This window comes from Haliotis asinina, chromosome 1 (assembly GCF_037392515.1).
Source record: "Haliotis asinina isolate JCU_RB_2024 chromosome 1, JCU_Hal_asi_v2, whole genome shotgun sequence".
In the NCBI taxonomy this organism is placed as follows: domain Eukaryota; kingdom Metazoa; phylum Mollusca; class Gastropoda; order Lepetellida; family Haliotidae; genus Haliotis; species Haliotis asinina.
This window is the reverse complement of record NC_090280.1, coordinates 83,491,702-83,518,581: the sequence shown is the minus strand read 5'-3', so window position 1 is coordinate 83,518,581 and position 26,880 is coordinate 83,491,702. Positions and strand designations below refer to the sequence as shown.

At 40.9% G+C, this 26,880-nt stretch overlaps 1 protein-coding gene and 1 pseudogene across 1 annotated transcript in view; one reads left to right on the top strand and one right to left on the bottom strand.

The window, feature by feature from the left end:
- Positions 1-24,179, bottom strand: part of LOC137298210 (von Willebrand factor D and EGF domain-containing protein-like) — a 61,933-nt gene extending 37,754 nt beyond the window's left edge. The window contains exon 1 of the mRNA XM_067830383.1: positions 24,130-24,179. The gene's annotated coding sequence lies outside the window, so the exon portion shown is untranslated. The remainder of the gene's footprint in view (positions 1-24,129) is intronic.
- Positions 6,599-8,191, top strand: LOC137276478 (uncharacterized; annotated as a pseudogene).
- Positions 24,180-26,880: the final 2,701 nt, after the last annotated feature.

The window sequence follows — 26,880 nt, the reverse complement described above, 5'->3', positions numbered from 1 at the left end:
ATTTAAATATATATCACTGAATTGAAATACCATATTTATTTAATGTTCAAAACGTTGATGTTCTGCTAAGCTTGATAGTTATGAAGATGAATATTATATGTTCAAGCCAATTGTAATATTGTATTATTATTCTCATATCTCAAATATTGATTTGAATTGAAATGTTTATTAGTCACTCTGCATTTGAATAAACCTTGGAACGCTAGCTACTCTGCTGTCATCATTATCTTGAATTCATCTGTTTTACTTTAAGGTGAAAAATACCGTGAGACAGCACGTGCTCAGCTAGTGGAGAATCAAAAGGTCCAAACCTTCAAATGCGTGGCCAAAACCGAGGAGCTACACCAACAGTGTTTCCTTACGGCCGGCGGACTACCCGTTCAAGCTCAGAAGGTGAAGACTCTCTCACATCAATTCCCCCAACAATAATATCAGCAGTGAATCTCGGGATATTCAAGTTACTCCAAGTGAACCAGTGTACTTAACACAAACAATGCCAAACCTCCCGATACTTCTGGCAAAGTTCTCTGGTGCCTCTGGAGTAAGTTTTAAAGTATGGGTGCAGGCACTAAAAGCTACAATTAAGGCGCACAAACTGGATGAGCTCAGGTAAAAACTACTTCTCCATTCACATTTGGATGGCGAGGCAAAAGTGTATTTTGACTCACTCTCAGAGGGCTTTGATTAAACCTCTCTAGAGAAGTTTCTGTCATTGCTGGACACCAGATTTTCCCCATCAAAATATTTTGACACTTCTATCCTGGACGTACACTAAGGAAAGTTGGAGACAGTAGACCAATACCTCGACAGGGTAAAAAAACGCATTCTGGGAGTCAGCATCCAGAAGGATATCCTTGTATCCTATGTCACCAAGGGCTTGCACACTGCATACCATCTCTGGGTCAGAGGTAAGGATCCTCAGTCACTGGATGAGATTAGACAACATGCCAAGTTCGTTGAACAGCATGGCACCATAACTCCACCAGGATGGACCAATTGCCATATCAAGGGCAAAATGGCTACAACCAGTCATGGACATATCATCCAGTGAATAATCAACGCTCCCAGCCAGTCCAGGTTGATCATCAACAGACAACATACTAGCCCCAAGGCCATTGACAGCTACAAAACTATATACAGCATCACCATCAAAAGCCCCACTTAAATGGATCAAAGGGAAATAACAACAGATCCAAGAAACACCATGGTTCCAGGGCAAGATGTGAACCTGAACGATGCCATAAATGTGGTAAGATTGAGAAATGTTATCCTCCAGAATCATGTCCCCGATATAACTTTATTTGTGGAAGATGTAACATGAAAGGCCACCATACCACTCTGTGTAAGAATAAGTCTTCCCAATAGGATCAGGTGCCTGATTCTCATTGAGGTGAGGTCAGGCAAGTTGAAGAAGTTCAGTTAGTTGCCCAAACTGACAAAAATACCATATTAGCATCCATCAACTCAGCAAAGACTAAGGCATTGCTAGTTACAGGAGCATCTATATCATGTATAAAACTTAGCTATCTTCAAAAAGCAGGTTATTCACAAGACCAGTTAGGCCCCACAAATTTTGTGAATGTAACAGGAGTAGGAGGTGAAGTTCACCCAGTGTTAGGTACAATTACACTGCCTGTTAGAATAGCAAATGCCACTTTTGATCACAAATCTCATGTCTTTTCCTACCTTCACCATGCATTTATCTGCTTTGATTTCATGGAAATCAACAAAGCACACATTGACATTGGTCAACGCACATTTTCACTTTGTGATAACCTCTTTTCTGTCAATCTGGTAGAAACTAACTCTGGCCTTGCTAGATCACTTAAATCTTGCAAACTTGCACCTAAACAAGAATGTGATGTTCCTGTCATCCTTTCTCAAACTCCACCCAGTAGTGTTTGTTTACTTGAACCCATTGTGCAACGCTCATCTCAAATCCTGGGAGCTAAGTGCTTAGTTTTCCTTCATGGCAAGAAAACCAGGATGAGCATCTTTAACCCATCAGAAGAGGAAATCTTTATCCCAAGAAACAGAGTGCTAGCAACAGTCTCCCGTATTCAGAAAGACAACATTCACAAATTGACTGATTCCAAGCTGTCAGATGACATCCCATCTATTGATGTTGTTACTATGGAGTCCAGTGCTAAAGACCATATTCAGTTTGATCTCAGTGATTTCGACCTTTCTGACAATGAGAAACGGCAACTGCATCAGTTCCTACAGACTCAAAGAGATTTCTTTGCAATGGACTGGAAAGAATTAGGTAAGACCAACCTTCATTATCATTTGATAGAGACAAATAGTGCTGATCCTGTACGGATGCCCTTCTACTGACAATCTGTTCAGGTAAGACAGGAATGTGCTAAACAGGTAGAGCAAATTTTGGAAGCAGGTATTATTCAGCCAAGTGAATCACAATGGCGCTCACCAGTCGTCATGGTCAAAAAGAAAGATGGATCCTTTAGATTTGATGTGGACTATCAAAAGGTAAATGCTATCACGAACCTGGTATACTATCCTCTACCAAGATTTGATGATGTTATTGATACAATTGGCCAAGCCAATTCAAAAGATGCTGTTCCACTCACACGGCTGTTACAAAAAGAATCAAAATTTGAATGGACTCAAGCTTGCCAGAAGGCACTTGATCAACTAAAATCAGCTTTAACTAGTGCTCCAATACTTGCCTACCCTGACTTTACAAAACCCTTTGTACTAACCACTGATGCAAGTGGTGAATCTCTTGGTTACATTCTGGGTCAACTGAATGATGCTGGCCAAGAGCATGTCATAGCATATGGAGGTGGATCACTGCATTCGTGTGAAAGGAAATGGTCAGTTACTGAGCAAGAATGGCTTGCAATCCTTGAAGGCATCAGGACCTTCAGACCTTACCTAGCTGACAGTAAATTTAAGATTTACACAGACCACAAAGCCCTAGCTTACATTCAGACATGCACGCACAATGGCACTGGTCGTCTCGCACGTTGGTCATTGATCCTCCAGGAGTATGACTTTGAACTTTTTCATCGTGCAGGTAACTCAAATCAGAATGCTGATGCTCTCTCCAGAAGAGCATATGGTGAGCGAAAGAAGCCTGTAAACACTGAGGATTTTCCACACTTGGCATCAGCAGCACCTCATACTTTCACAGTTGAGGACAACTCTAATAAAAAGGGTGAGCAGTTGGAAGTGACGTTTGGATACCTGGACAAAATGCCTTGCATAGCAGCAGTCCACACTCAACCGGATCCAGCTACTCAAGAGGTAAGTAAACGTCAACAAGAGTGCCCTGATTACATCCCTATTTTCAACTATCTGGAGAAGAAAGAAGTTCCACAGAAGAGTACACAGAAGCCCAGATTAAAGGTTTAGTCGGACGTGCAATGGAATATGACATTGTCAGTGATACACCGTATAACATCTACCACCCCAAGCACAGAGGTGCTAAACCAGGCAAACCATCTTCAGTGACACAGTTGGCAGTTCCCACCCAGGACCGTAAAGAACTACTAGCTGCATACCATGACTCACAAGTTGGGGGATGTCACCATGGAAGGGATTCCACAAGACAGGCAATTCAGCAGAAATACTTCTGGCCCAACACGTACCAAGACAGAGGAGTACATCAAGACCTGTGACATCTGCCAAATATGCAAGCTACATCAACATAAAAGAGCAGCCCCCATGGTACCTATGCCAATTGAGGGAACATTTCAGCATCTCCATATTGACATCCTAGGACCAATGCCCAGGACCAAGAATGACAACAGGTATATTCTTCTAGCCATTGATTCATATACAAAATGGACAGAGGCTTTTCCGATGAAAACCCTGGAAGCTACGGAGGTTGCAGACTTCTTGATCAAGGAGGTTTTCACAAGGTATGGTGCACCAAGATCTTTGGTCACAGAAAGAGGCAGACAGTTCACCTCTAAGCTTGTCAATGCCATCTGTGAGCTGTACAAAGTCAAGCATCACTACACGTCACCATACCACCCCCAAACGAACGGAATCTGTGAGAGACGAAACAAGGACATTGCACAAATCCTGAAGGTCTATGTCAAGCCTCAACAGGACAACTGGGATGAGGTCCTACCCTTTGTCATGATGGGTATCAGAAGCACCCCGTGTCAGTCAGCAGGTTATACACCTCATTATCTTCTCTCTGGACGAGAAATGCTGTTACCCTATGACACGAACATCCTACAAAAGGAGTCTTTAAAAAAGGATATGACAGATCGCCTAAAGGAACTTTGGATAACCTGAAGATCACTAATATACTCATGGAAAAATTTAAGGGAACGCATGAAATAGCCGTCACTTTTTATCTTTGAAACAGTAAGAGAAATGTTCATACAGATGAAAAGGCTTATGTCAAGTGATGAAAATCAATATCGGGTGTGTCCCCCATGTCTCTGGAGAACTGCTTGGCATCGTCGTGGCATGCTGCGAATGAGTGTACGGATGGTACCAATCGGAATTCTTCATGGAGAGCCACGAAAAGTTCATCCAAATTGTTGGGTTGAACAGGTCTGTCCCGAACATTGCGGCCAAGAACATCCCAAAGATGTTCGATGGGGTTAAGATCAGGACTTTTACCCGGCCATTGCAACACCCGGACACCTGCAGCCCTCAGTCTGTCCCGACAAACATGAGCGATGTGAGGGCGGGCATTGTCATGCTGGAACTCGAACATTCGACCTGCTGTACGCGCAAAAGGGATCACAGTCAGGTTCAAGATCTCATCACGATATCGTACACCTGTTATCCTGCCATCAACACGCACAAGATCTGTTTTGTGGTTAAAGGGAAACCCGCCCCACACCATAACAGAGCCCCTCCAAAATGATCATGCTGTTTAATGGTGCAGGCACTGTGACGTTCCCCAACGCGTCTCCAAACTCGAATTCGACCGTCATTATGGTCAAGGGTGTACCTGCTCTCATCACTAAACATGGTGTTTCTCCATTGACGTACGGTTCTTCCTCCACGGTTCCGTGCCCACTGCAGTCTCAAGCGCTTGTGTTGCTCAGTCATGTTGATTCTAGCCAATGGACTACGACTTTTTAGACCAGCCGATTTAAGACGATTACGCATTGTACGTGAACAAATTCTGACGTTTGTTCTTCGCCTGAATTCCGTATTGATTTTGGAGGAGGATTTGAACCTGTCTCGCAGAGCAATAAGGAGTAGTGTCCGGTCATCCCGTGGGGTGGTTTTCTTTTCCTGTCCCCGACCACGCCTCATTTTGACGTCACCAGTCGCTCTATAGAGATTCCAAAGTATGGATATCACGCCAACAGACTTGTGAAAAGTTGTTGCAACCTGTCCTAATGAGCTTCCACCATTAGCCATGCCAGTTGCCTCCCATTTCTGTGCCAAAGTTAAGTACTGTCTCGTCATGTTAAAAATGTTTTAACCGTTGTGTGTGACAGTGCACATACACGTCACGTGTAAATCTAAGTGCATGTAACTTTAGGAGCATGTAGTGCACATGCATGGAAAGCATTATGGTGAGTTTGAGTGAACTGCTCTTCACGAAAACGATAATACACGACGCTGAAGTTAGTAAACAGAAATATTGAATTGTCCAAAGAAACATGCGTTCCCTTAAATTTTTCCATGAGTATAACATTCCCAGACAGAACACGGAAGCCAATCAAGAACTGTCCAAGAACAGGTATGACCAAAAAGCCAGTAGACCTAAATTCATTGTTGGTGACATGGTCCTCCTTCAATCTCCAGCTGTCCAGAAAGGCCTCAGTAGTAAACTGACCAAGAAATTCATTGGGCCCTTTACAATCCAGGAAGTACTACCAAACCACACCTACAAACTTCAAGATTGTTCAACAATGAAATTATGGAAATCTCTGGTGAATCACAATCGTCTGAAGATGTATCTTCAGAGGCAGCCAGCAGATGAAATTTCCCCACCCCGCCAACATCAGGAGATCCACCAGAATCAGCAAACTTTGGTGCCTGACAATCAAAGCCAAATAGGGCAGCAACAGGATGGAAACAAACGTGCTCCACCCTTGTTAGACACTAGTGGTCCAAATGGTCAAGTAGATCAACGTGACCCCAGTGATTCTACAGATCAGCCACATCAAGGTGATCCCAGTGATCCAACAGATCAATCCAACCAAGGTGACCAGTCTCATCAAACCTTCAACTTTACAAAGCTGTTGAAGAGAAGAAGGAAAAACAATAAAACTGAATACCTGGTTAAATGGATTGGATCACAACCAACATGGGAACCAGAAGATAACATTGATATTGAACACAGGAACACGTTCAATGCCAAGTACAATGCGAATGGTCGAAGGAAGCGAAATAAGACAACATTCTTCAGTAGGGTATAAGCAGCACATCTTTCTCACAACTCTCACCTTCTTACCAAAGCCTGCCTTCTTGCTAACAGCTGTAATTTAGCAAATGGGATAAGATAGGTCTCAACCTTAATACGTAGGTGTTATATTAGTGCTAGGAGATAGAGATGGCCACTCTACTTCACCCCAGACTTATCTTACCCCGTTCTTCTATCTTTTTCCTCAGGTAATCTGAAGATCTGGATCTTTTTCCTTTGGCTCATATGCTGCTTACTCCTTCTACACTTGCTTCTGATGATAACATTCAGCGTGTCAACTATGGTGTTATTTTCAAACCCATGTCTCAAATTCAGTTTGCCAGTGGCATCATACGTACCAACTTGACATCCCGTCAACATTTCATATTACATCAATCAATGGATGCCATAATGACAATGTAACTTGTCATCTTGTTAAACTGATTCATTCACAATTGAATTCTATAAAGATGAGATGTTCAACAATGTTGAATGATACAGTATTTCAAATTAATGAAATACTACCAGTCTCATCATTCCCAAAAGGACAAAGGTTCAAACGGGCACTGTTAGGTTTCATTGGCCAGCTTTCAAAATCATTGTTTGGCACTGCAACATCTAATGATGTCAGTATTTTAGCTAAACACATCAATGCTTTAACCAAGCATGAATTGCTGTAAGGCAATGTGTTAACAGAACATGAACACAAACTGACCTCGATTATGGCAAATGAAGATATTCGATTTTCAAATTCTCTTAAAGGCATAAAAATCAATCATGACGCAATCAAATATGCTACAGCAAGCATAAAGGCGTCCTATGAGAATCTTCAAAATGCATATGTATCCTTGTCATCAGTCTTGCTTCACCAAATTGAGCAAGCTGCACTTATTGAGCATAAATTACATGAATTCAAACTAGAAACTTTACATCTGCTAAAAGGCAAATTATCACCACTCTTAATCTCCCCTGCAATCCTTAGTAAAACAATCACCCATATTCAACACCTTCTTAAAAGTAAATATAAAGGTTTCAAATTGTTACAAACTGATTTACAGTTTTATTACAATAATGCTAAGTTCTTGTATGCCAGGACAAAATCAAACAAACTATACGTAATTGTCAAATTTCCATTGGCACCATCTGATGTATCTTTCACGCTGTACAAAATCATTTCAATGTCAGTTCCTGTAAATGAGTCTACTAGCCACTCAACACAACTACTTAATTTGCAGCCCTTTCTTGCAACTTCTGTTAACCAGCAGTATTTCACCACTCTCAATTTGGACCAGGTTTCTCAATGTTATGGCACTGCTACCTTACACTGTCCCTTTAGACTAACCTTAGCCACCAGAATACAAACGTCCTGTGAAATGGCATTATACCGTAACAGTAAAGCACAGAGTAATTTTAGGTTCCTTCAGCCCTGATGGTCAACGAATCATCACAGGTTGTTCCTTTTGCATGATCGCACTACCATGCTTATGTTCTGTCTCAGCACAAAATCTTGTCTTTCCGGCTCATCTGGGAACTTGTCAAAATCTTACCAACGAGGATATCACCTATTTACATCCTGTAAACTTAGCATTGCTACAGCACTTTTTTGAGGAATCAGCAATAGATACTATTACGGGTAATACATTATATAATGAACCAGTGCAAGTCATGATTCCTGATTTTCATCTTTATACAAATCAGTTTTCAAAAGTTATTGCTAACGATCATAAGGATCAGCTTAGTCCTAGGCGTATGGCTAAGAGTGTTAAAAAGAATGAAGTTATCTTTCAAAGTTTGACAGACTCTCTCTTGGATGGTAAAATTAATGTAAAGTCGTCCTAGTTAGATCTAAGGTTTATCTTCCCTGGAGTTGCTGCAGTGCTATCAGCCCTAGCCTTGGCTGCAATTATTTGGATGTTCTTCAAGATTAGAGCTTTATCTGCCACTATCACCATCCTTCAAGCTACTGTTTCTGTTAAATCTACCCCCATCCCCTCATTTGAATACCACAACCCAACCCTACCGCCACTGAGCAATATTTATACGATCCTCAATTTTATGTCTGACCACATTCCAATGATATTTGTTTTCATATCATTCGTATTAATCGTGATTATTTTATATAAATTATATACCAAGAAAGCACACCACACCTTCATTTTGTTGGAACTTACTACTGGCTCATTATGTGAAGTGGTGCCAATAATGTCACTCTCACTGTGTCCGTCATACTGGGACATTCACCCACCTTCCATTATCAAAACCTTGTATACATCAAGTTGCCTTAGACCTACTCTCAATGTAACCTGGCCTAGTTTTCAAATTACAAACAAGCTCACCCAGCAATCATTAAAGACTCCCCTTTTAGTAAGAATCTCACCATTTATGGCAAGACGTATGAACGTCATACTCTCTCAACCTTTTGCTACAAACATCCTCATCTCTCACCATGGTCTATATGAAGTTCTTCCTATGGACAACTAGATTATCATTACAATGTAATTCCTACCATGCATTGTGGCACACTTTGTATCATTATGTACGAACCTAATCATACTGGTTCAGTATAGAGAAGTATTTTTTATGTTATGTTCATATTTTGTTTTGTGAACAATATTCTTATGGATTTATTTTTCACTTTTTGCATTTGAGAACAAACGCTTCTCGCGACAGAGGGGTATTGTTATAGTGTAAATATTTCACGCATAATAAGTATAATATTCAAAATGTATAAGAATTAACAAATATATCTATATTGCAATGTTTCGTTCTTACAAACGACGTAACCCACTCAGGTTGTAAAATACATGCCGCCAGACAGAGACATACTGTAGACAATAGATGACTGTTTGCACTGGGGTTACCAGCTCCATGTCACTTCCTGATTGACAAGCTGACCACTTAATTATAATCCCACAAACAAGTCGGAGGTCAATCTGAAATGCTTCTGGCTAAATGAAACGGTAGCCTTTGTGTTTTTATTACCACCGTCCGGTTTCAGTCAGACATACATTAGGCAATTTATGATAATATTGTGTCAACCAGGAACAACCCATGAAATAACAAAGGGATAATGGTGACAACAATTTACAACTGCTACGCGTTCCTCCGATATATAAGCAGGGGCAGTTTGACTGTCAAGTCACTCTGCATCTGAATAAACCTTGGAACGCTAGCAACTCTGATATCATCATTATCCTGAATTCATCTCTTTTACTTTAAGGTAAGACATTTTTCATGGTTGTTTCTATGTTCGTTTTATTACGTGTTGAAAGTGTTTTGTGATTACTGTTTTAGATGTCGGTAACTTCAAATCATATATATTATTTTAGATGTTCGGCTAATAAACTTACGTTCATTGGTTTAGTTATCGTTCAATATATTGTGCTCAGCATCATTGACCCCGTTATCATAATTATCAACTGGGATGATATTTTGACAATGCACAGTTTCTTTATGTGGCTAGTATACTCACAAACGGACCCTCCACCGCAGATGTTATCTGCACCATAGCAGTCGTAGACTTTGAGGTAATGTCAAAATATGTATCCCGTGTGCAGCAAGGCGAATGAGGTGAGTGAGTGAGGTTATTTCTACGCCGTACTCATCAATATCCAAGCTATGTTGCAGCGGTCTGTAGATAATCGAATCTGGACCAGACAATCAAGTGTTCCATAGCATGAGCTTCGATCTGTGCTATTAGGAAAAATGACATGGGTCACCCAAGTCACCGAGCCTGGCCACCCGACCCTGTTAGTCGCCTATTACGACAAGCATAGTCGTTTTGGATAGCAAGCATGGGTTGCTGAAGGCCTATTCTATCCCGGATCCTCACAGTTCGCCAGGCGAATGGTCCTTGACGACATCCTGTTGACAACAGGAACTGTTCGGGCTGTCAGTGTGGCTGGTTGGAATCTTTGGCCCAAGATCTCTAGAGAAGAGCACCCGTCACGGTCCGCTACCTTACCAATTCCAACGTAAGTATCTTGCTATAACATTCCCGATCACCAGATCTAAATCCGATAAAACAACCAAGGGATGAACTCGATTGATGAGTGCGTGACTCTGTCAAAACTCGCCTCAGACACTTCCACTATTGGCCATCGAAATGCAAGAAAAATTTGGAAGAATTCTGCTAGACAACTTTGCCGTCTTATCCAATCTGTGCAGTGACGATTGCTCTAAAATGGCACATGTGGTATTTTACGATAGTCTTGTCCCACTGTTGACTACGTCTTTCACTTTTGCGATCTTTTGAAAATGACAGTTTAGATGAAAAATATATTACTTGAAGGTAATGACTTCAGATCATATAAATATGTAGTTCAGCGATGATTCATAGTGTTAGTTAGGAATAATGAATCTGTATCAGGAATACGAAAATTTATAAATGCGTCACGTTCATAGGCTTGTAGAAGCGGATACAGCAACATGCAGTGAACTTTGACAAAGTACTGTGACTATGGGTCCCAGTCTAACCCGCTGTGAATGGGTACCTCGTTAGAATGAGCAAACTACAAGTTCAGTGCACTTAGAGGCAGCACCGATTGCATATTCCTAAGGGAGATAAGATTGATTATGTGGATATGAGTGGGTATGTGCACTATGCAAACATCCTATAATAATGCCTGTGGCTTTGACCCCGACGTCCATCCATTGGTACGACCCTGAACATGTCCAGGGCGTCCTGGAAAATGATGCTTTCAAACTTCTGTGGAATAGGCCAAGTTACAGCCTGAGACGAATTCCAGCCAAAAGACTTGATCTTGTCCTTTTTGATAAAACCAATGAAATTATTTATATCATTGAATTTTCTGTTCCTTTTGACAGCAACGTGATTGGAAAGATTCAGGGAAAGCGTGATAAATATGCGGACCTCGCCTTTGAAATGTCTCGCTTGCATCCCAAGTACACTGTTATCAGGCTCCCCATTGTTCTCGATGCCCTTGGTTTGGTACCTCCTGATCTCTTGGCGCAGAACAGGAGAGTGCCTGGGTTCTCCACTGGGAACACAACCCTTCTGACAATCTGGGTAATGCAGAAGCCTGCAGTGTTGGTGAACCTCCATATTCTCCGGAAAGTTCTTGGTGGGTTCGACTAGGCAGTGTTTCCTGGGAGAAGTCCCATTCGCTGTCTCGGCTGCGTGTAGAGGGGCGAGGGCTCTGAGCTGATGATGAGCTTTACCAGCCTGACTGTGCCAGGATCACCCAAACCCTCTTTGTTGCATTTCTATCTCAATCAGTAAAACTAATAATAATAATAATAGGGCCTGATGATGTACGCCTCTTCGCGGTGGGCCTAAATAGAGGAATTTTATTCCCTGAACCAAACGTACATCACCCAGTTAGGGCTGAGCCCCCGAAGCTGGTTTTTACTGGGTTACAGACAGACAAGGAGCAAAACATCCATCAACTCCGCAGCCGAGTCAGCCTACCTCCGGTAGTGACACAAACCATACTGCAGATGGGACTTGTCCCAGGGGAAGGCACAGAACCCGACTAAGAATATCTTGGTCAAACCATCTAAAATCCACACTACTTGAGTGTGCAATGGCGACTGGATGGCCTGATAATCCACGTATTAATGGCAAGTCGCTTAAGCTACATTGGGACAATGCCATGCCCATGTATGCTTACTTGACAGAGCAAATCTCCGAGATCAACTCCGGTGGTTTAAACATCTTATGCCCCCGTGAGCCAGTTCAACCAACAATCGTGCTCGTCAGGGACCTTTACAAGAGCAAACAGCTCAAGTGGCAGCTAACCCCAAACTTCTGATGGACGTCCGTGTTAACCTCTTTCCTATTCCTGATGGAAACTCTTCCGGGAAAGAGCCAATTGCCCCGAAATTTTGGACCCTCACTCTTCCTCTTTCTCAGTTGCACATTTTTCCGAAAATTCTGTTTCCGTTTTGTTCAATTCTATTTATGATTTATGATGAAATTTGTGATTTACCTTTAGAGAAACGGAGGCCAATTAAAGAACTAAACGTGTCTTTTCCAAAAAATGAAATTGATTTACTTGATGAAATTATCTCTTTAAAACTTTCTCTGGACTGTTCACTATATGAAGTAAATTGTTGTGTTTATGCTGCCGCTCGAACTTTGGAGGAACTTCATACAGTTTTCAAAGAAAAATCCCCTAATACTAAGAACAATAAACCAAAGAAAAACCAGTTTCAAGTAAAATTAACAGAAACTAGAAAACATATATCCTGGATAGAGCTGTGCCTGAAATTAAGATCATCAGGGAATCCCATGTCTAAACGACAAAAGGTAATTTGGGGAAAATTAAAATTACAGTACAAGACAACAAAAGAAAAGGTACTTCTCCAAATTGTCGATTCCCTCAAGGCAAAAATGAAAATTTGGACTGAAAGAAAGAAAAAATGGGAAAAAAGAAACAAATTCATCAAACAAAATAAACTATTTAGAAATAATGAAAATCAATTCTACAAGCAACTCAAGACAAGTAGTGTTGATGAGCATGATAAACGGCCTCCCATGGATGCCAATGAAAGGTTCTGGAAACAGTTGCGGTCTATACCCGGCGACTGTAACCTGGAGGCACCATGGGTCAGTGATTATGACCATGCAATGCATGAGAAATTAAGCAGGTCGTTTGTCTGTTACGTCTCACCAGATTGCCTGAAGACTGTTATAAAGACGTCCAAATCTAATACAGCTCCAGGGCCTGATGGCATTCGAAACCGGCATTGGAAACCGTTTCCCTGTGTCCAAACACCACTTCTTCACACTGTTTCGATTCTCTTGTGGACAAAGGTGATGTTCCTCCATGGTTCTGCAAAGGTCGCACAATACTCCTTCCCAAAAAAAGGAGACTGATCCCCAAAACGTCCGCCCTATCACATGTCTAAATACTCAATACAAATTGTTCACAGGGTGTTTGACAAACCTCGTGTCATCTTATTGCTCTTCTAATGAGATAATTTACAGAGAGCAGAAGGGGGCGAGAAAGGGAGGTGGGGGGTGCAAGGATCAACTTCTTGAACAGAAAATAATTTTGGAGGAGGCTAAAACCAGCCTGACTGTGCCAGGATCACACGAACCCTCTCTGCTGCATATCTGTCTTAATCTGTGAAAAATAATAATAGAATCAGCAGAAGTTCTCTTACACTTATAGTATACCTGGTTGTAGACGCATGCACGCCCTACAGCACTTCAACGTCGATGTCTCTTTTTATAGGGACCGTCTCACCGTGTCATACAGGTCCATCAAGTAGGGCCATTCCCGGGTGTAAACTTGTAGCATACTGAGGCGAGGCTGACAGCTACTTGTACTGAGGCTATAGTATTACATGGCATTGCGGCTTCGCGATTCAGGTACCTACGGAAGAGTATTAGGGCCACGGTGAAAAATATTTTTAGTCTCATTATCTCCCACGTAGGACTTAATATCTCCTAGGCACCCGTGGCGAGCCACCTCCTCGTGGTGGGTGCTGGGTCACGCTAAGAGCTCGCTAACACCCCCGTAGTGGACCCGGGGGAATATTTGGTCCACCAACCCGTTTGCCGTGGGTTGCGGCCCTGTGTCGGTGGAGGAGGGGATCCTGGTGGTTGAGGGCAGTGGGAGCAGGACCAGTGTTCCTATTGCTCAACACTCCACTTCGGCCCTGACTTCACCTAGACGGGTGGTTGCATGGGCCCGGTTCAACCAATCGGCTGGTCACGCCAAGCCCTGTGCATGATTTGTATCCATTTCATCGCACGAATTTAATTTTGGACTTGGTTTAATTTCGGTCTTGACTCTATAGTTCATCAAAAACTTTTCTCATTTTGAATTATGTTGTTGTGATCTTTGCCTAGAGTCTTATGCCCAGAAGGCGGTGGCTCATGGGCCAATCTGGTGGACTAATTATTTTTAATTCCTCTGCTGGAGTATATCATCTGAGTATCCTTGGTGCTGCAAGTTGGAGACCCACTTGTTTTTAGCATTGTCCTTGTGATACTCCGTGGTGGGTGGGGAGCTCGGATGATGAAATACAAAACAAATAACCATGGCTTATGAAACTCCTCTGAAGAAAACCAAACGTCAGCTTGAAGTAGATCCTGTTGACAATGACCTGAGATTGCCCACACTAATCGATTACTGGCCACGTTTTCTAGTTATTGAGACGGAAGATAACACTCCATTGAAATTAAACCCTTTTGCTGTGTCTAAGGGAATCCAGGGTATTGCTGGAGATGTAAAGACTATCAGGAAATTACGGTCTGGTGCATTGTTGGTTGAGTGTGCCAAAAAGCAGCAATCAAACAATCTGTTGAACACCAAAACATTTGTTGGCATTCCCGTCACCATCACAGCCCACAAAACACTCAACACGAGTAAAGGAATTGTAAGAGACCATGATCGATTACTCGCTGACATGTCGGAATTAGACATCGCGTCTGAGATGAGAGATCAGGGTGTACTCTATGTGAAACGTTTTTCAACTTGTAAAAACAATGAAACCTTTAAAACCAACACATATCTGTTTTCTTTTTCTTTACCTTCAGCTCCAAAATCTGTCAAGGCAGGCTATTGCAATCTAACTGTTGACACATACATTCCCAATCCTCTCATGTGCTTCAAATGCCAAAAGTTTGGCCATGGAGTAAACTCGTGCACCTTGTCTGTTGTATGTGCTCACTGTAGTGAAAAGACCCACACAACAGAAGATTGTAACAGTACTGTTAAAAAATGTGTCAACTGTACAGGGACTCACCCATCTTACTCTAAGGACTGTCCTGTTTGGAAACACCAAATGGCAATTAATACAATAAAGTTCACTCAAAACATCAGCTTTGCTGATGCAAAAAGACAAGTTCTAAGCTCGGGACAAACAGAAAGCTATGCTTCCATTGCGAAAAGAACTCCCGAAACAACATCAAGCACAGTTACTGTATCTGTCAGCTGTCAGACAGACTTAACTTGGGTCACAACGGATAATCCCAACCTTCTCTCACCCACTACAGCTACTCAAACAGGGGAATCCCTTCCTGGTCCATCTCAAAGACAATCAGAAACATCACCCGATCTTGAATCATCTTCACAATCGTCAACAAAGTCTCACTAAAACTAAAAGTAAAAAGCCAGATTTTGCAAAAAAACTCAGTGGCAGAGCCCCAAAAGGGTCAGAAAATAAAATTCAATTATTCAATAAATATGGATCACTTGAAGACATGGACGTATCTGAAAACGTCCATTCTAGGGCACATAGCTTGTCGCCCTCCAAAAGAGTGCGGGGTAGATCCCCAATAAATCCCCCCAAAAGATAGTTTATTCCAATAATATTGTACAGTGGAACTGTAGAGGATTGAGGACTAATTTACATGAATTACAGCTATTAGTCCAGGATTTTACACCTTCAGCGATGTGTCTCCAAGAGACATATTTAAAACAAACAGATACATTTGACCTTCGTCATTATAATGCATATCATTCTTTTTCACCTCCGGGTGATAGAGCCACTGGCGGGTCATCCGTTCTAGTCAGACAAAACGTTATTCAAAGCCCTGTTTCACTAAATACTAATATGCAGGCTGTTGCTGTGAGACTTACTTTACATGTAGCGTTTACGCTATGCTCGCTGTATATTTCGCCGTCTTCAACGTTTGCCAAAACTGATCTTCAAGCTCTATATGACCAACTCCCGAAGCCCTGTATTATAATGGGAGATTTAAATGGGCACAACCCACTCTGGGGTAGTGTAACAACAAACACTAAAGGGAAATTGTTGGAGGACTTTTGTTCTGACAATGATTTATGTATTTATAATGATATTTACACCCTGGTACAGGGACCTATTCTGCTCTTGACTTGTCATTGACAAATTCAGTACTACTAAATGAATTCGAATGGTCAGTCCACGATGACCTCTGTGGAAGTGACCATTTTCCTACTATATTAAAAGCTGTAACTCCATCTGATGTTCCTCCATCATCAAGGCGAAATTTTAAAAAGGCTAACTGGGCTTTATATGAAACACTGTGTGCTGAGAAACTTAAACCCGAACGTTTTATTGACGTTCCTGATGCTATTAAATGCTTTTCTGATCAACTGAACTCCATAGCTGATGAGTGTATACCAAAGTCCTCTGCAGTTCCACACATAAGAAAACCATGGTTCAACGATGAGTGTAAACAAGCTAGGAAGGCAAGGAAAAAGGCAGAACATTATTTCCGTCGCCATCCCATGGTGCATAATTTAAATAAATTTAAAATTTTAAATGCTAAAGCACGGCGTACTTTTAAACAGAACAAACGCCAATCTTGGCAAAATTATGTATCCAAAATAAATTCTCGGACACCCATGTCCAAGGTATGGAACATGATCCAGAAAATTAAAAGTAAAGGTACTAAATCTAGTGTCCATCATCTTAAACATGGAGATCAATTACTTACTGATAAATTAGATATTGTGAATAAACTGGGTGAAACTCTCGCTAAACACTCTTCCTCTTCGAATTATACACCAAAATTTCAGCAATATCAAAAACAACAAGAAAAGAAAACTATTAATTTCAATTCTGATAATGGGGAAGATTATAATGAAACGTTTTCTATTCATGAACTCCATACTGCTCTTGATCAAGCTCATGACACTGCTACTGGAGCTGATAACATCCATTATCAGCTCCTGAAGCACTTACCAGAATCCTGTTTAGAGACGCTCTTGTCAATTTTTGATGATATTTGGACTTCCGGGAAATTTCCTCCGTCATGGCGTGATGCTATAGTAGTACCCATACCTAAACCTGGACGTGATCATACGGATCCATCCAATTATCGTCCGATTTCATTAACTAGCTGTGTTTGCAAGACCATGGAACGCATGATAAATAATCGACTTGTTTGGTACTTGGAAACAAATAACTTTATCACAGATATACAATGTGGTTTCCGTAAAAACAGAAGTACTGTTGATCATTTAGTGCGTTTAGAATCATTTGTGAAAAACGCACTGATTAATAAACAACATGCTGTGTCTATCTTTTTTGATCTTGAGAAGGCATATGACACAACCTGGAAGTATGGCATTCTGAGAGATCTACATGATTTCGGTTTGCGAGGTCGTTTGCCTGAATTCATAGGCAAATTTTTAAATAACAGACAATTTCAAGTCCGAGTGGGTTCTACCCTGTCTGATCATTACAATCAGGATCAGGGTGTTCCACAAGGCAGTATTTTGTCAGTCACACTTTTTAGTATAAAGATAAACAGTTTATCAAAAGTTTTAAACGATTCAATTGATGGATCGTTATTTGTGGATGATTTTAATATTTCTTGTCGTGGTAGAAATATGCATACCATTGAACGGCAATTGCAGTTGTGTTTAAACAAAATAAATAAATGGTGTCTTGAAAACGGCTTTAAATTTTCCAAATCGAAAACTAACTGTATACATTTTTGTCGTAAATATAAACCACATAAAGACCCTGACCTATCTCTAGATGGCACACCAATTAAAGTTGTGAAGGAAGCTAAGTTCTTGGGTCTCATTTTTGACTCACACTTAACGTTTTTACCACATATTAAATCACTTAAAACTAAATGCCTGAAAGCACTTGACTTGTTGAAAGTGGTTTCAAATTCTAAATGGGGAGGGGATCAAGCTACCCTTCTCCATCTATATCAATCTCTCGTGCGTTCGAAACTCGATTATGGCTCCATTGTCTATGGTGGAGCCTGCAAAAGCAACTTAAAACTATTAGATTCAGTCCATCATCAAGGTCTGAGACTTTTTCTTGGCTCCTTTAGAACTTCACCTGTTGACAGCCTGTATGTCGAGGCTGATGAACCATCTCTTGAGCAGCGACGTATAAAATTAGCTTTACAGTATGTAACAAAACTATATTCAAATGAGTCCAACCCTGCATATAACTGTGTTTTCAATCCCCTGTATGAGGATTTATACAAAAAGAAATCTTCTCTTGTTCCGCCTCTTGCTTCAAGAATAAAACCACTTATTTCTGCTGCCAGCATTGAGCTGGATAACATAGCTCCCTCCCGTCTTCTTTCTTCTCCTCCTTGGCAGTTGGTCAGGCCCCAAGTTGACCTAACATTAACGACTTTTAAAAAATCAGAAACGAATGAATTACAGTATAAACAAGAATATAATCAACTGAAACATAAATATAGCAATTATAAATCCTTATTTACAGATGGGTCCAAGGACGGTGGCGCAGTTGCTTGTGCCACTGTCATTGGATCCAGAACAATATCTTCTCGATTACCCGATAACAGTTCTATTTTTACAGCAGAAGCTAACGCCATATTAACAGCTCTCAAATATGTTCAAAGACACCCTAAACGTAAACAATATATAATCTATTCCGACTCTCTTTCTTGCCTTCAGGCTATTAAAAATATCTCTTGTAAACATCCACTTTTAATAGAAATTATTGAATTGTATAATAATCTTGCCACTGGCCAATACGACATCGTCTTTTGTTGGTTACCCAGCCACGTAGGTATTTCCGGTAACGCAATGGCCGATCTTGCTGCCAAGGCAGCACTCAACAAATCTGTGACACCACTTCTTATTCCATACTCTGATTATAAAGCCAGCATTAGAACTTACATCCGTGATCTGATGCAGAAGAAGTGGGACACCCAAGTGGGCATAAATAAATTACATGCAATAAAACCCTATATTGGTTACACCTACTTGGGTTCTCAGTCCAGATTTGAAGAGGTCATCATGCGGCGATGTCGTATTGGCCACACCAGATATACACATGAATACCTTTTGAAAGGTGAGGATCCTCCGTTCTGCATCCCTTGTGATGAAAGAATCACAGTCAAGCATATCTTGCTTGACTGTGTTGAGTATTCCATCGCAAGGGATCAGTATTTTAATTCACATACTATGAAGGATCTTTTTAACAGTGTTAGTCATCATTTAATTATTGCATTTTTAAAGGAATTAAATTTGTTAACCGAACTGTAAATAGATAAATATTTTAAAATTGGAAGATTAAATTAGTAACTCAAATCGTTAGTGGCTGTACCCTCAAAGGGGGTTGAAGTACCGTAAAATAATTGTCCCCCTGAGAGGGTACGTAAGTCCAAAAACATTTGACGTAAATTTCAGTTTTCCAGCTTTTTAATCGTAGAATAAGTGTGTTTTTACTTTATGGCTAGATTTGTCTAAATTGCTAACAGCTGAGGGGATGATGTAAATCCAGCTAGGGTCCATGCAGGAAGCAAATGTACTGTAAGTCCCCATGGTCCTTAGTATGGTGATCTACCTTCAGTTGTTGGCAACCTATAGCTCATTTTTATATTGTACTGTCCTCTATAGATACATTGTTTTAGGTCTATTCACTAGTTTTATATTCTATTCTGTGATATTCTAGTCAGTTTTACTGTCCTTCGTTGACAGGGTTTTACAATGTATGTGCTAGTGATTCATTTGTATTTTTATAATTCATCGTTCTCGTCACGATATGGCTGCAATACTGCCGATGTGACGTTAAATACTAACTCACTCACTCACTCACTAATATCTCCTACGTAGGAGATATTAACGCCTACGTAGGAGTTATTATCTCCTACGTAGGACTTAGTATCTCATACGTAGGACTTATTATCACCTACGTAGGACTTAGTATCACCTACGTAGGACTTACTATCACCTACGTATTACTTATGATCTCCTACGTAGGACTTAGTATCACCTACGTATTACTTATGATCTCCTACGTAGGACTTACTATCACATACTTATTACTTATGATCTCCTACGTAGGACTTACTATCACCTACGTATTACTTATGATCTCCTACGTATTACTTATGATCTCCTACGTAGGACTTACTATCACCTACGTAGGACTTACTATCACCTACGTATTAAACATTAAGTCCTACTTAGGATATATTGGGTCCTACGTAGGAGATAATGAGACTAAAAAAATTTTCACCGTGGCCCTAATACGCCTATTGTACCTATTGTTGACAGCAGCGAAGTGTGTTTTTTTCACATCTTTTAAGTGTGGGGAAAGGAAGTTACGGGTGTCACGGTGACCGAAAATGACGCGTGATTCTCACTGACAGCTCCTTGTTCATCTTTGCCACCAGGAAGTTCTTTGTGCATTTTTAGAAAGGACTAAACAAATTTATTATAGCCTTAGTAATCTGGATATAATAAAAACCAGTTTAACCTGTTTATGTCAGTCTCCTTTGAGAATAATATTGCGCCTCTTTCACAGACATTGATAGTAATGGACAATTTCCAGGGAGCATGACATCACACAAACTTTGCAAGAAACGTCTGATGATATCAAGTCAGTCAGCAGATCACCGTGCAGGCATTCAGTTTCATTCAAAAATGGAAACTAATGCAAGCTGTATACTCAGTATATATGCTAAATAAGACTCAGAGGAGAAAAAAACTGATTCACATATAATGTGTTCAGTGGACTACCGTGGACATTAAACACTAACTGTCATTACATGCATTTGTTTCTCTCTATGTGTCAGTATGATTTTATTCAGCTTCTAACAATATTACAGCAAGGGGCAGCTGAAGTAGAATTTACATATTCTACCCACTTGGGGAATCGAACCTGTGACAAGAGAATGCTCATAAGACTAGCACACCATGAATAGTACCAGCATGCTGTACGATCTTTCACTAAAGTACCAGTAAGTACTTGAGTTCGTCAAAGTATTTCCTGTAGCGAGTGAGTGAGTCTGGTTTTACGCCGCACGTAACTACATATCAGCTATATCGCGGCGGTCCATATGTAATCCAAGCTGTTCCATAAGCTGTTTTTGACAATTCTATTGTCACAGCTGCTGCGTCAGTTCAGAGAGATCACTTCAGAGAGATCCCTAAAACGTGGTGATCGACAGGACTGGATATGATCTGTCAATTGTTACGACATGCCGTTTGCTTCACCAGTTTTACAAACATTAATACTAACATACCATTACCATGAAGCAAGACGCCGCACAAAAGTTTGTTAAAAACGCACGATGATACTAAGCTTGTCAACGGATCAACGTGAAATGAAGCATTGAATAGGAATAGAGACTAGATAGTGTAAACTTTGATGATTTTATGGATTGAGAAATTTAACTGTATGCTCTCTTTCAAAGAATGTAACAAATGTCTGTACAAATAACGTCTACGGTTCCAACACAGTAAACCTCTATTCTCTTTATAATTATGTGCACACTGTGTTGTTGCCGGATTCAAAAACCGTATTGCAACACTGAATTTTGACTGACACTGTCACTTGCGTCAGCCTCCAAAAACTGCGTAGCACTGCATGCCGCTGCTCTCACGTTATCTCCCTTTATGTGACTTACCAAAGATCACGTGATTTCAGTCTAACTATAAATAGGGCATTTGACCGCAACAACATACAAACAGAATATTACATTGTACAAGAAACCTCTTTACGTGGTCACTAAGAGTGGACGTCAAGATGGTATTAACCCGGTCAACAAATGTGAGACAAGCATCTGGATATAATTTTCACATTAACGTAATTGTGTATACCTGTCTGACTTTTGAATAACACCAGGGACTATCTGTTGTTCCACCACTAGGGCATGTTTTTTGTCCATCGTTCTGTCAGATTTGTTTTTTCTGTGTAACAACCTTCTGTCTGCACGTGCAGAGGTTGATATGTGCGTAACAACCGGATATGTTATTTGGCAGTTGGACTGTCTAACTTAGGGTAGGTAAGTCAGACCTCGACTTCGACCTCGGTCGTTGACGTATCTTCCCACGGAATATATATATTTGTCACCATCGGTCCAAGTCCTCTTTCTACGTTTCCTATCTCTCTACCACTGACACTGTAGTTAGGCCACTACCACTGACACTGTAGTTAGGCCACGACCTCTGACACTGTAGTTAGGCCACTGCCACTACCACTGACACTGTAGTTAAGCCACTACCACTGACACTGTAGTTAGGCCACTACCACTGACACTGTAGGTAAGCCACTACCACTGACACTATAGTTAGGCCACTACCACTGACGCTGTAGTTAGGCCACTACCACTGACACTGTAGTTAAGCCACTACCACTGACACTGTAGGTAAGCCACTACCACTGACACTGTAGTTAGGCCACTACCACTGACACTGTAGTTAAGCCACTACCACTGACACTGTAGTTAGGCCACTACCACTGACACTGTAGGTAAGCCACCACCACTGGCACAGTAGTAAGGCCACTACCACTGACACTGTAGGTAAGCCACTACCACTGACACTGTAGTTAGGCCACTACCACTGACACTGTAGGTAAGCCACTACCACTGACACTGTAGTTAGGCCACTACCACTGACACTGTAGTTAGACCACTACCACTGACATTGTAGTTAGACCACTACCACTGACACTTTAGTTACGCCACTGCCACTGACACTGTAGTTAGGCCACTACCACTGACACTGTAGTTAGGCCACTACCACTGACACTGTAGTTAGGCCACTACTACTGACACTGTAGTTAGGCCACTACCACTGGCAATGTAATTAGGCCGAACTTTAGTAAAATGCAATCACGCCATCTTTGTATTTGATTTTATGAGGTTACATTAACTCCACTGCGGAAACTGATGTGTAACCTTGGAAACAATTATCGCAACATTTAAGACCTTTAGTACTATACTGCCATCCATTCATAGAGTAATTATGCGTGTTAGTAATGGGTATTTTGAACATTAAGTGATTGAGTGAGATACGTTTTACGCCGCACATACTTCCACTGGTATGGGGCGGCAGTTGAGTTTAGAGTTTAGACTAAACAATGCAGTGATCGACACTATGAACATCGATCTACGCAACTGAGATACGATGACGTGTGTCAACCAAGTCAGCGAGTCTGATAACCCGACCCCGTTAGTCGACTCTTGAAGTAACGGTTTTTGAAGATCAGTTCTAACCCGTTTTTATCTGTACGAGTACATTGATATAAGATATGAACGTGTAACGAGAATCAAGTTTCGGTAGACTGTTCCCACAGACATCTCGTTGTGGATAAGCAAATATAAGGCCTTCTCAATCGACATGGGCTATATGCTGATTGGCCAGAATATGTCAGTAAACTAAAGACAATAAAAGCCGTTGGCGTTCATGCCGATCAACATCTTGAGGAATATGAAAACCAGTGGATAACGTTCAGACAGTGTGCGAAATAGTTTTGAAATTATACTAGTCAGTAGGGCTAGCTATGCCTGAAAGTTACTAGCCCACAAAGTTATCCAACAGTTAAAATTTGAATGTTGACACGCGTTTCATCGTTACGCTGCTAATATTAGGCCTTAATCTGCATGGTTTAAAAGTGTGATATAACTTAACAAGTAAGAGTGAGTAATATATTTACAAAATGACCCCATGAAAATTCACTAAGTAGTCGGGGAAGGGACTGTGGTTATTTACCTACCCGTGTGGATGTTTACTAGCCAGCGGACCACTTGCTATTTCGCAAACGATCTTCAAACGGTTGTGCTTGTAAGATCGAACGAAGGTCTGATGCTTGACGGTGTGGACTTTTCAAATGCAAGCGTCTCTCTTTATGATGGGATAAACGTGGGTTTCTGTTTCCTGCTGGGGGAGGGGGGGGGGGGGTCTCATTGTGAACTACTTTAGAGAGACTGATCAACGAACGAACATTTCAGCTTAGTGCTTAATATGAAACATTTAAGCTTAGTGCTTAATTTGAAACATTTAAGCTTAGTGCTTAACATGTCTATTTATGCAGACTTGGCCTCGTCGATACCTGAGATAATGCCTATTACACATACACCTTACCTGGTTGTTGTTGACGCCTGTACAACCCCGCACCACCTCTGAATCGAAGATCGAGGTCTTATTTTATATGGGCAGTCGCACTACATCATACACAGTGACATCATCTAGGGGAATCCCCGAAGTTTGCACAGACTTCTTTCCTATTGAGCCTGATGGGCGAGGCTTGACGCCATTTGTATGGAAGATTCAGTACAACGTGTGGCTTCAAGCTTCACTGATCTATAATGCACACAGCTGTTGCAACACACGCAGCTAGTTGGCCATCTTTACAACCAGGAAGTTCTTACAAAATAATGGCATGGCTTTCACATAAAAGCGACGACTCAACTAATAGATCGCAGTCTTAGATATAGGCGAATCTTTGAAACACGTTCAGAATATACGTGTAACACGCATGGGGCACGTATACAACACATATAACACGTGACCAATTTTCACCTTTTGATTTTGTATTGTTTTGGTTAGCATTGTTTTTAGGTTTTTGCTTTGATTGTATGTTAGTTTGGTGGATTTCTTAACGAATATTTTGTGTATTGTATTCGTAATATAAGAAATAGATAACCTCCACAGGGTACGTGTCCACACAAAACGTTGCCTGAACTGCAGGGTGGAATGAACCCGGTCAAAGGATTTTACTTTAGTTGAATTCTCAACGCACAAGCAGGACAAGGTTAAACATTCTCAAGAGCATCTGAAAGAAACAAGTAGCACATTCGGCCCTGCTGTTAACAAGTCAGCCATTTAACGTATTTATTTGCACATGAGCTTTAATCAAGCACAAGAACACTTCATTAAAAATGCTTGTGGTCTAGAGAAAGTATGCAGTGTGTCTGACCAAACTTTAAAAGAAAAGAAAAACATACATAATGAACCTCTATGTAATTTCAATAGATATTTAATTCAACAGCCAATGTACACAATTTCATATCATACCAAGTCGAAAGTACCTTTTGACTGACTCTGAAAGCATGTGGTATCATAGTCTGAAATTTTACACAAATCAGCAAGGCGTGTTTCCTCAAAATAACATCAAATGAATCAATGGCGAGAGTGACCACCATTGGTTTTAATACACACCAAGACATGTCGACAAATAGAGATGACGTCAGTCGTTGCCATTCCTGTTGGAGACATTGGTCCAGATGTTGAGGGGTGACAGGTGGAGCTGGTAGTCTTCTGATTTGCCGATCTGGATAGTCCCTAAAGCTACTTTGACTAAATGTAGGCTCAGAATTATTCGTTACACTGCTATACTGAGTCTAACAAAACCTAGTGAAAGGTCGCGTCATCTAATTTCTTCATTCACTAATCAGAACACAGCTTACCAAATCGCGAAAGTTAACATTGGCACGTACTGTTTCATACAGGTTCTTATACCGTTGTTAAGCTTAAAGTAGAGAGAAGGTGTATCTATATAAATTCTGTCTATATTTTACTTCCTAACTTCTAAAATGACTTTCAGAGAAGTTATGATCACCTGTTTGGACACAAAATATAAACACTGCCAACTCCTGCTTAAATAATCTTCATCAGTATATTTTGCTAGTCTATATTCTTTAGTAGAACTGTTTTAATGACTAGTTTTACATTGAGGCATGACACATACTGCATTTATACGTATGTTTATTGTTTCGTGTTTAGCTCGCAACCCAACATGTGTCAGTGTGTGTGTATTGATTTTGCTTTGGATTTTACTGGTATAGTGGTAGTCAATACCAATGGTCCGCAACGTTTCGATTTTGTGCATGGTACATTTTATTAACTAGAGTCAGGATATCGCCCAAATATCAAGTTCATGACTCGAGAACATCATTACATAGCCCCGCCTCTGTCATTCAGGCGGTTAAACTTACAAAACGGTGTACTTCCGTGTTGTATGATCAGCTCGCAACCCTTCATGTATTAGTGTGTGTGTATTCACTTGGCCTTGGCAGTTTACTGGCATAGGAGAATACATGGTCTTAAAGGTGGACTATTACGTTCGGAATCTGAATTTGGTAATTATAATAAACTTAAAGAAAAATCCAAAGGCGTCAAGTGAATATTGATGTCTTAAGGGTCCTATATATACTTTGTTCTCGATTCTCTCGGTTATTATGGATTGCTATTGCAGTTGACAACGGGTATGTATGCAGTTGACAACGGGTATGTGTGCAGTTGACAACGGGTATGTGTGCAGTTGACAACGGGTATGTGTGCAGTTGACAACGGGTATGTGTGCATTTGACAACGGGTATGTGTGCGTTTGACAACGGGTATGTATGCAGTTGACAACGGGTATGTATGCAGTTGACAACGGGTATGTATGCATTTGACAACGGGTATGTGTGCATTTGACAACGGGTATGTGTTCATTTGACAACGGGTATGTGTGCATTTGACAACGGGTATGTATGCAGTTGACAACGGGTATGTGTGCATTTGACAACGGGTATGTGTGCATTTGACAACGGGTATGTGTGCATTTGACAACGGGTATGTGTGCAGTTGACAACGGGTATGTATGCAGTTGACAACGGGTATGTGTGCAGTTGACAACGGGTATGTGTGCATTTGACAACGTCTATGTGTGCATTTGACAACGGGTATGTATGCAGTTGACAACGGGTATGTATGCAGTTGACAAAAGGTATGTATGCAGTTGACAACGGGTATGTATGCAGTTGACAACGGGTATGTATGCAGTTGACAACGGGTATGTGTGCAGTTGACAACGGGTATGTATGCAGTTGACAACGGGTATGTGTGCAT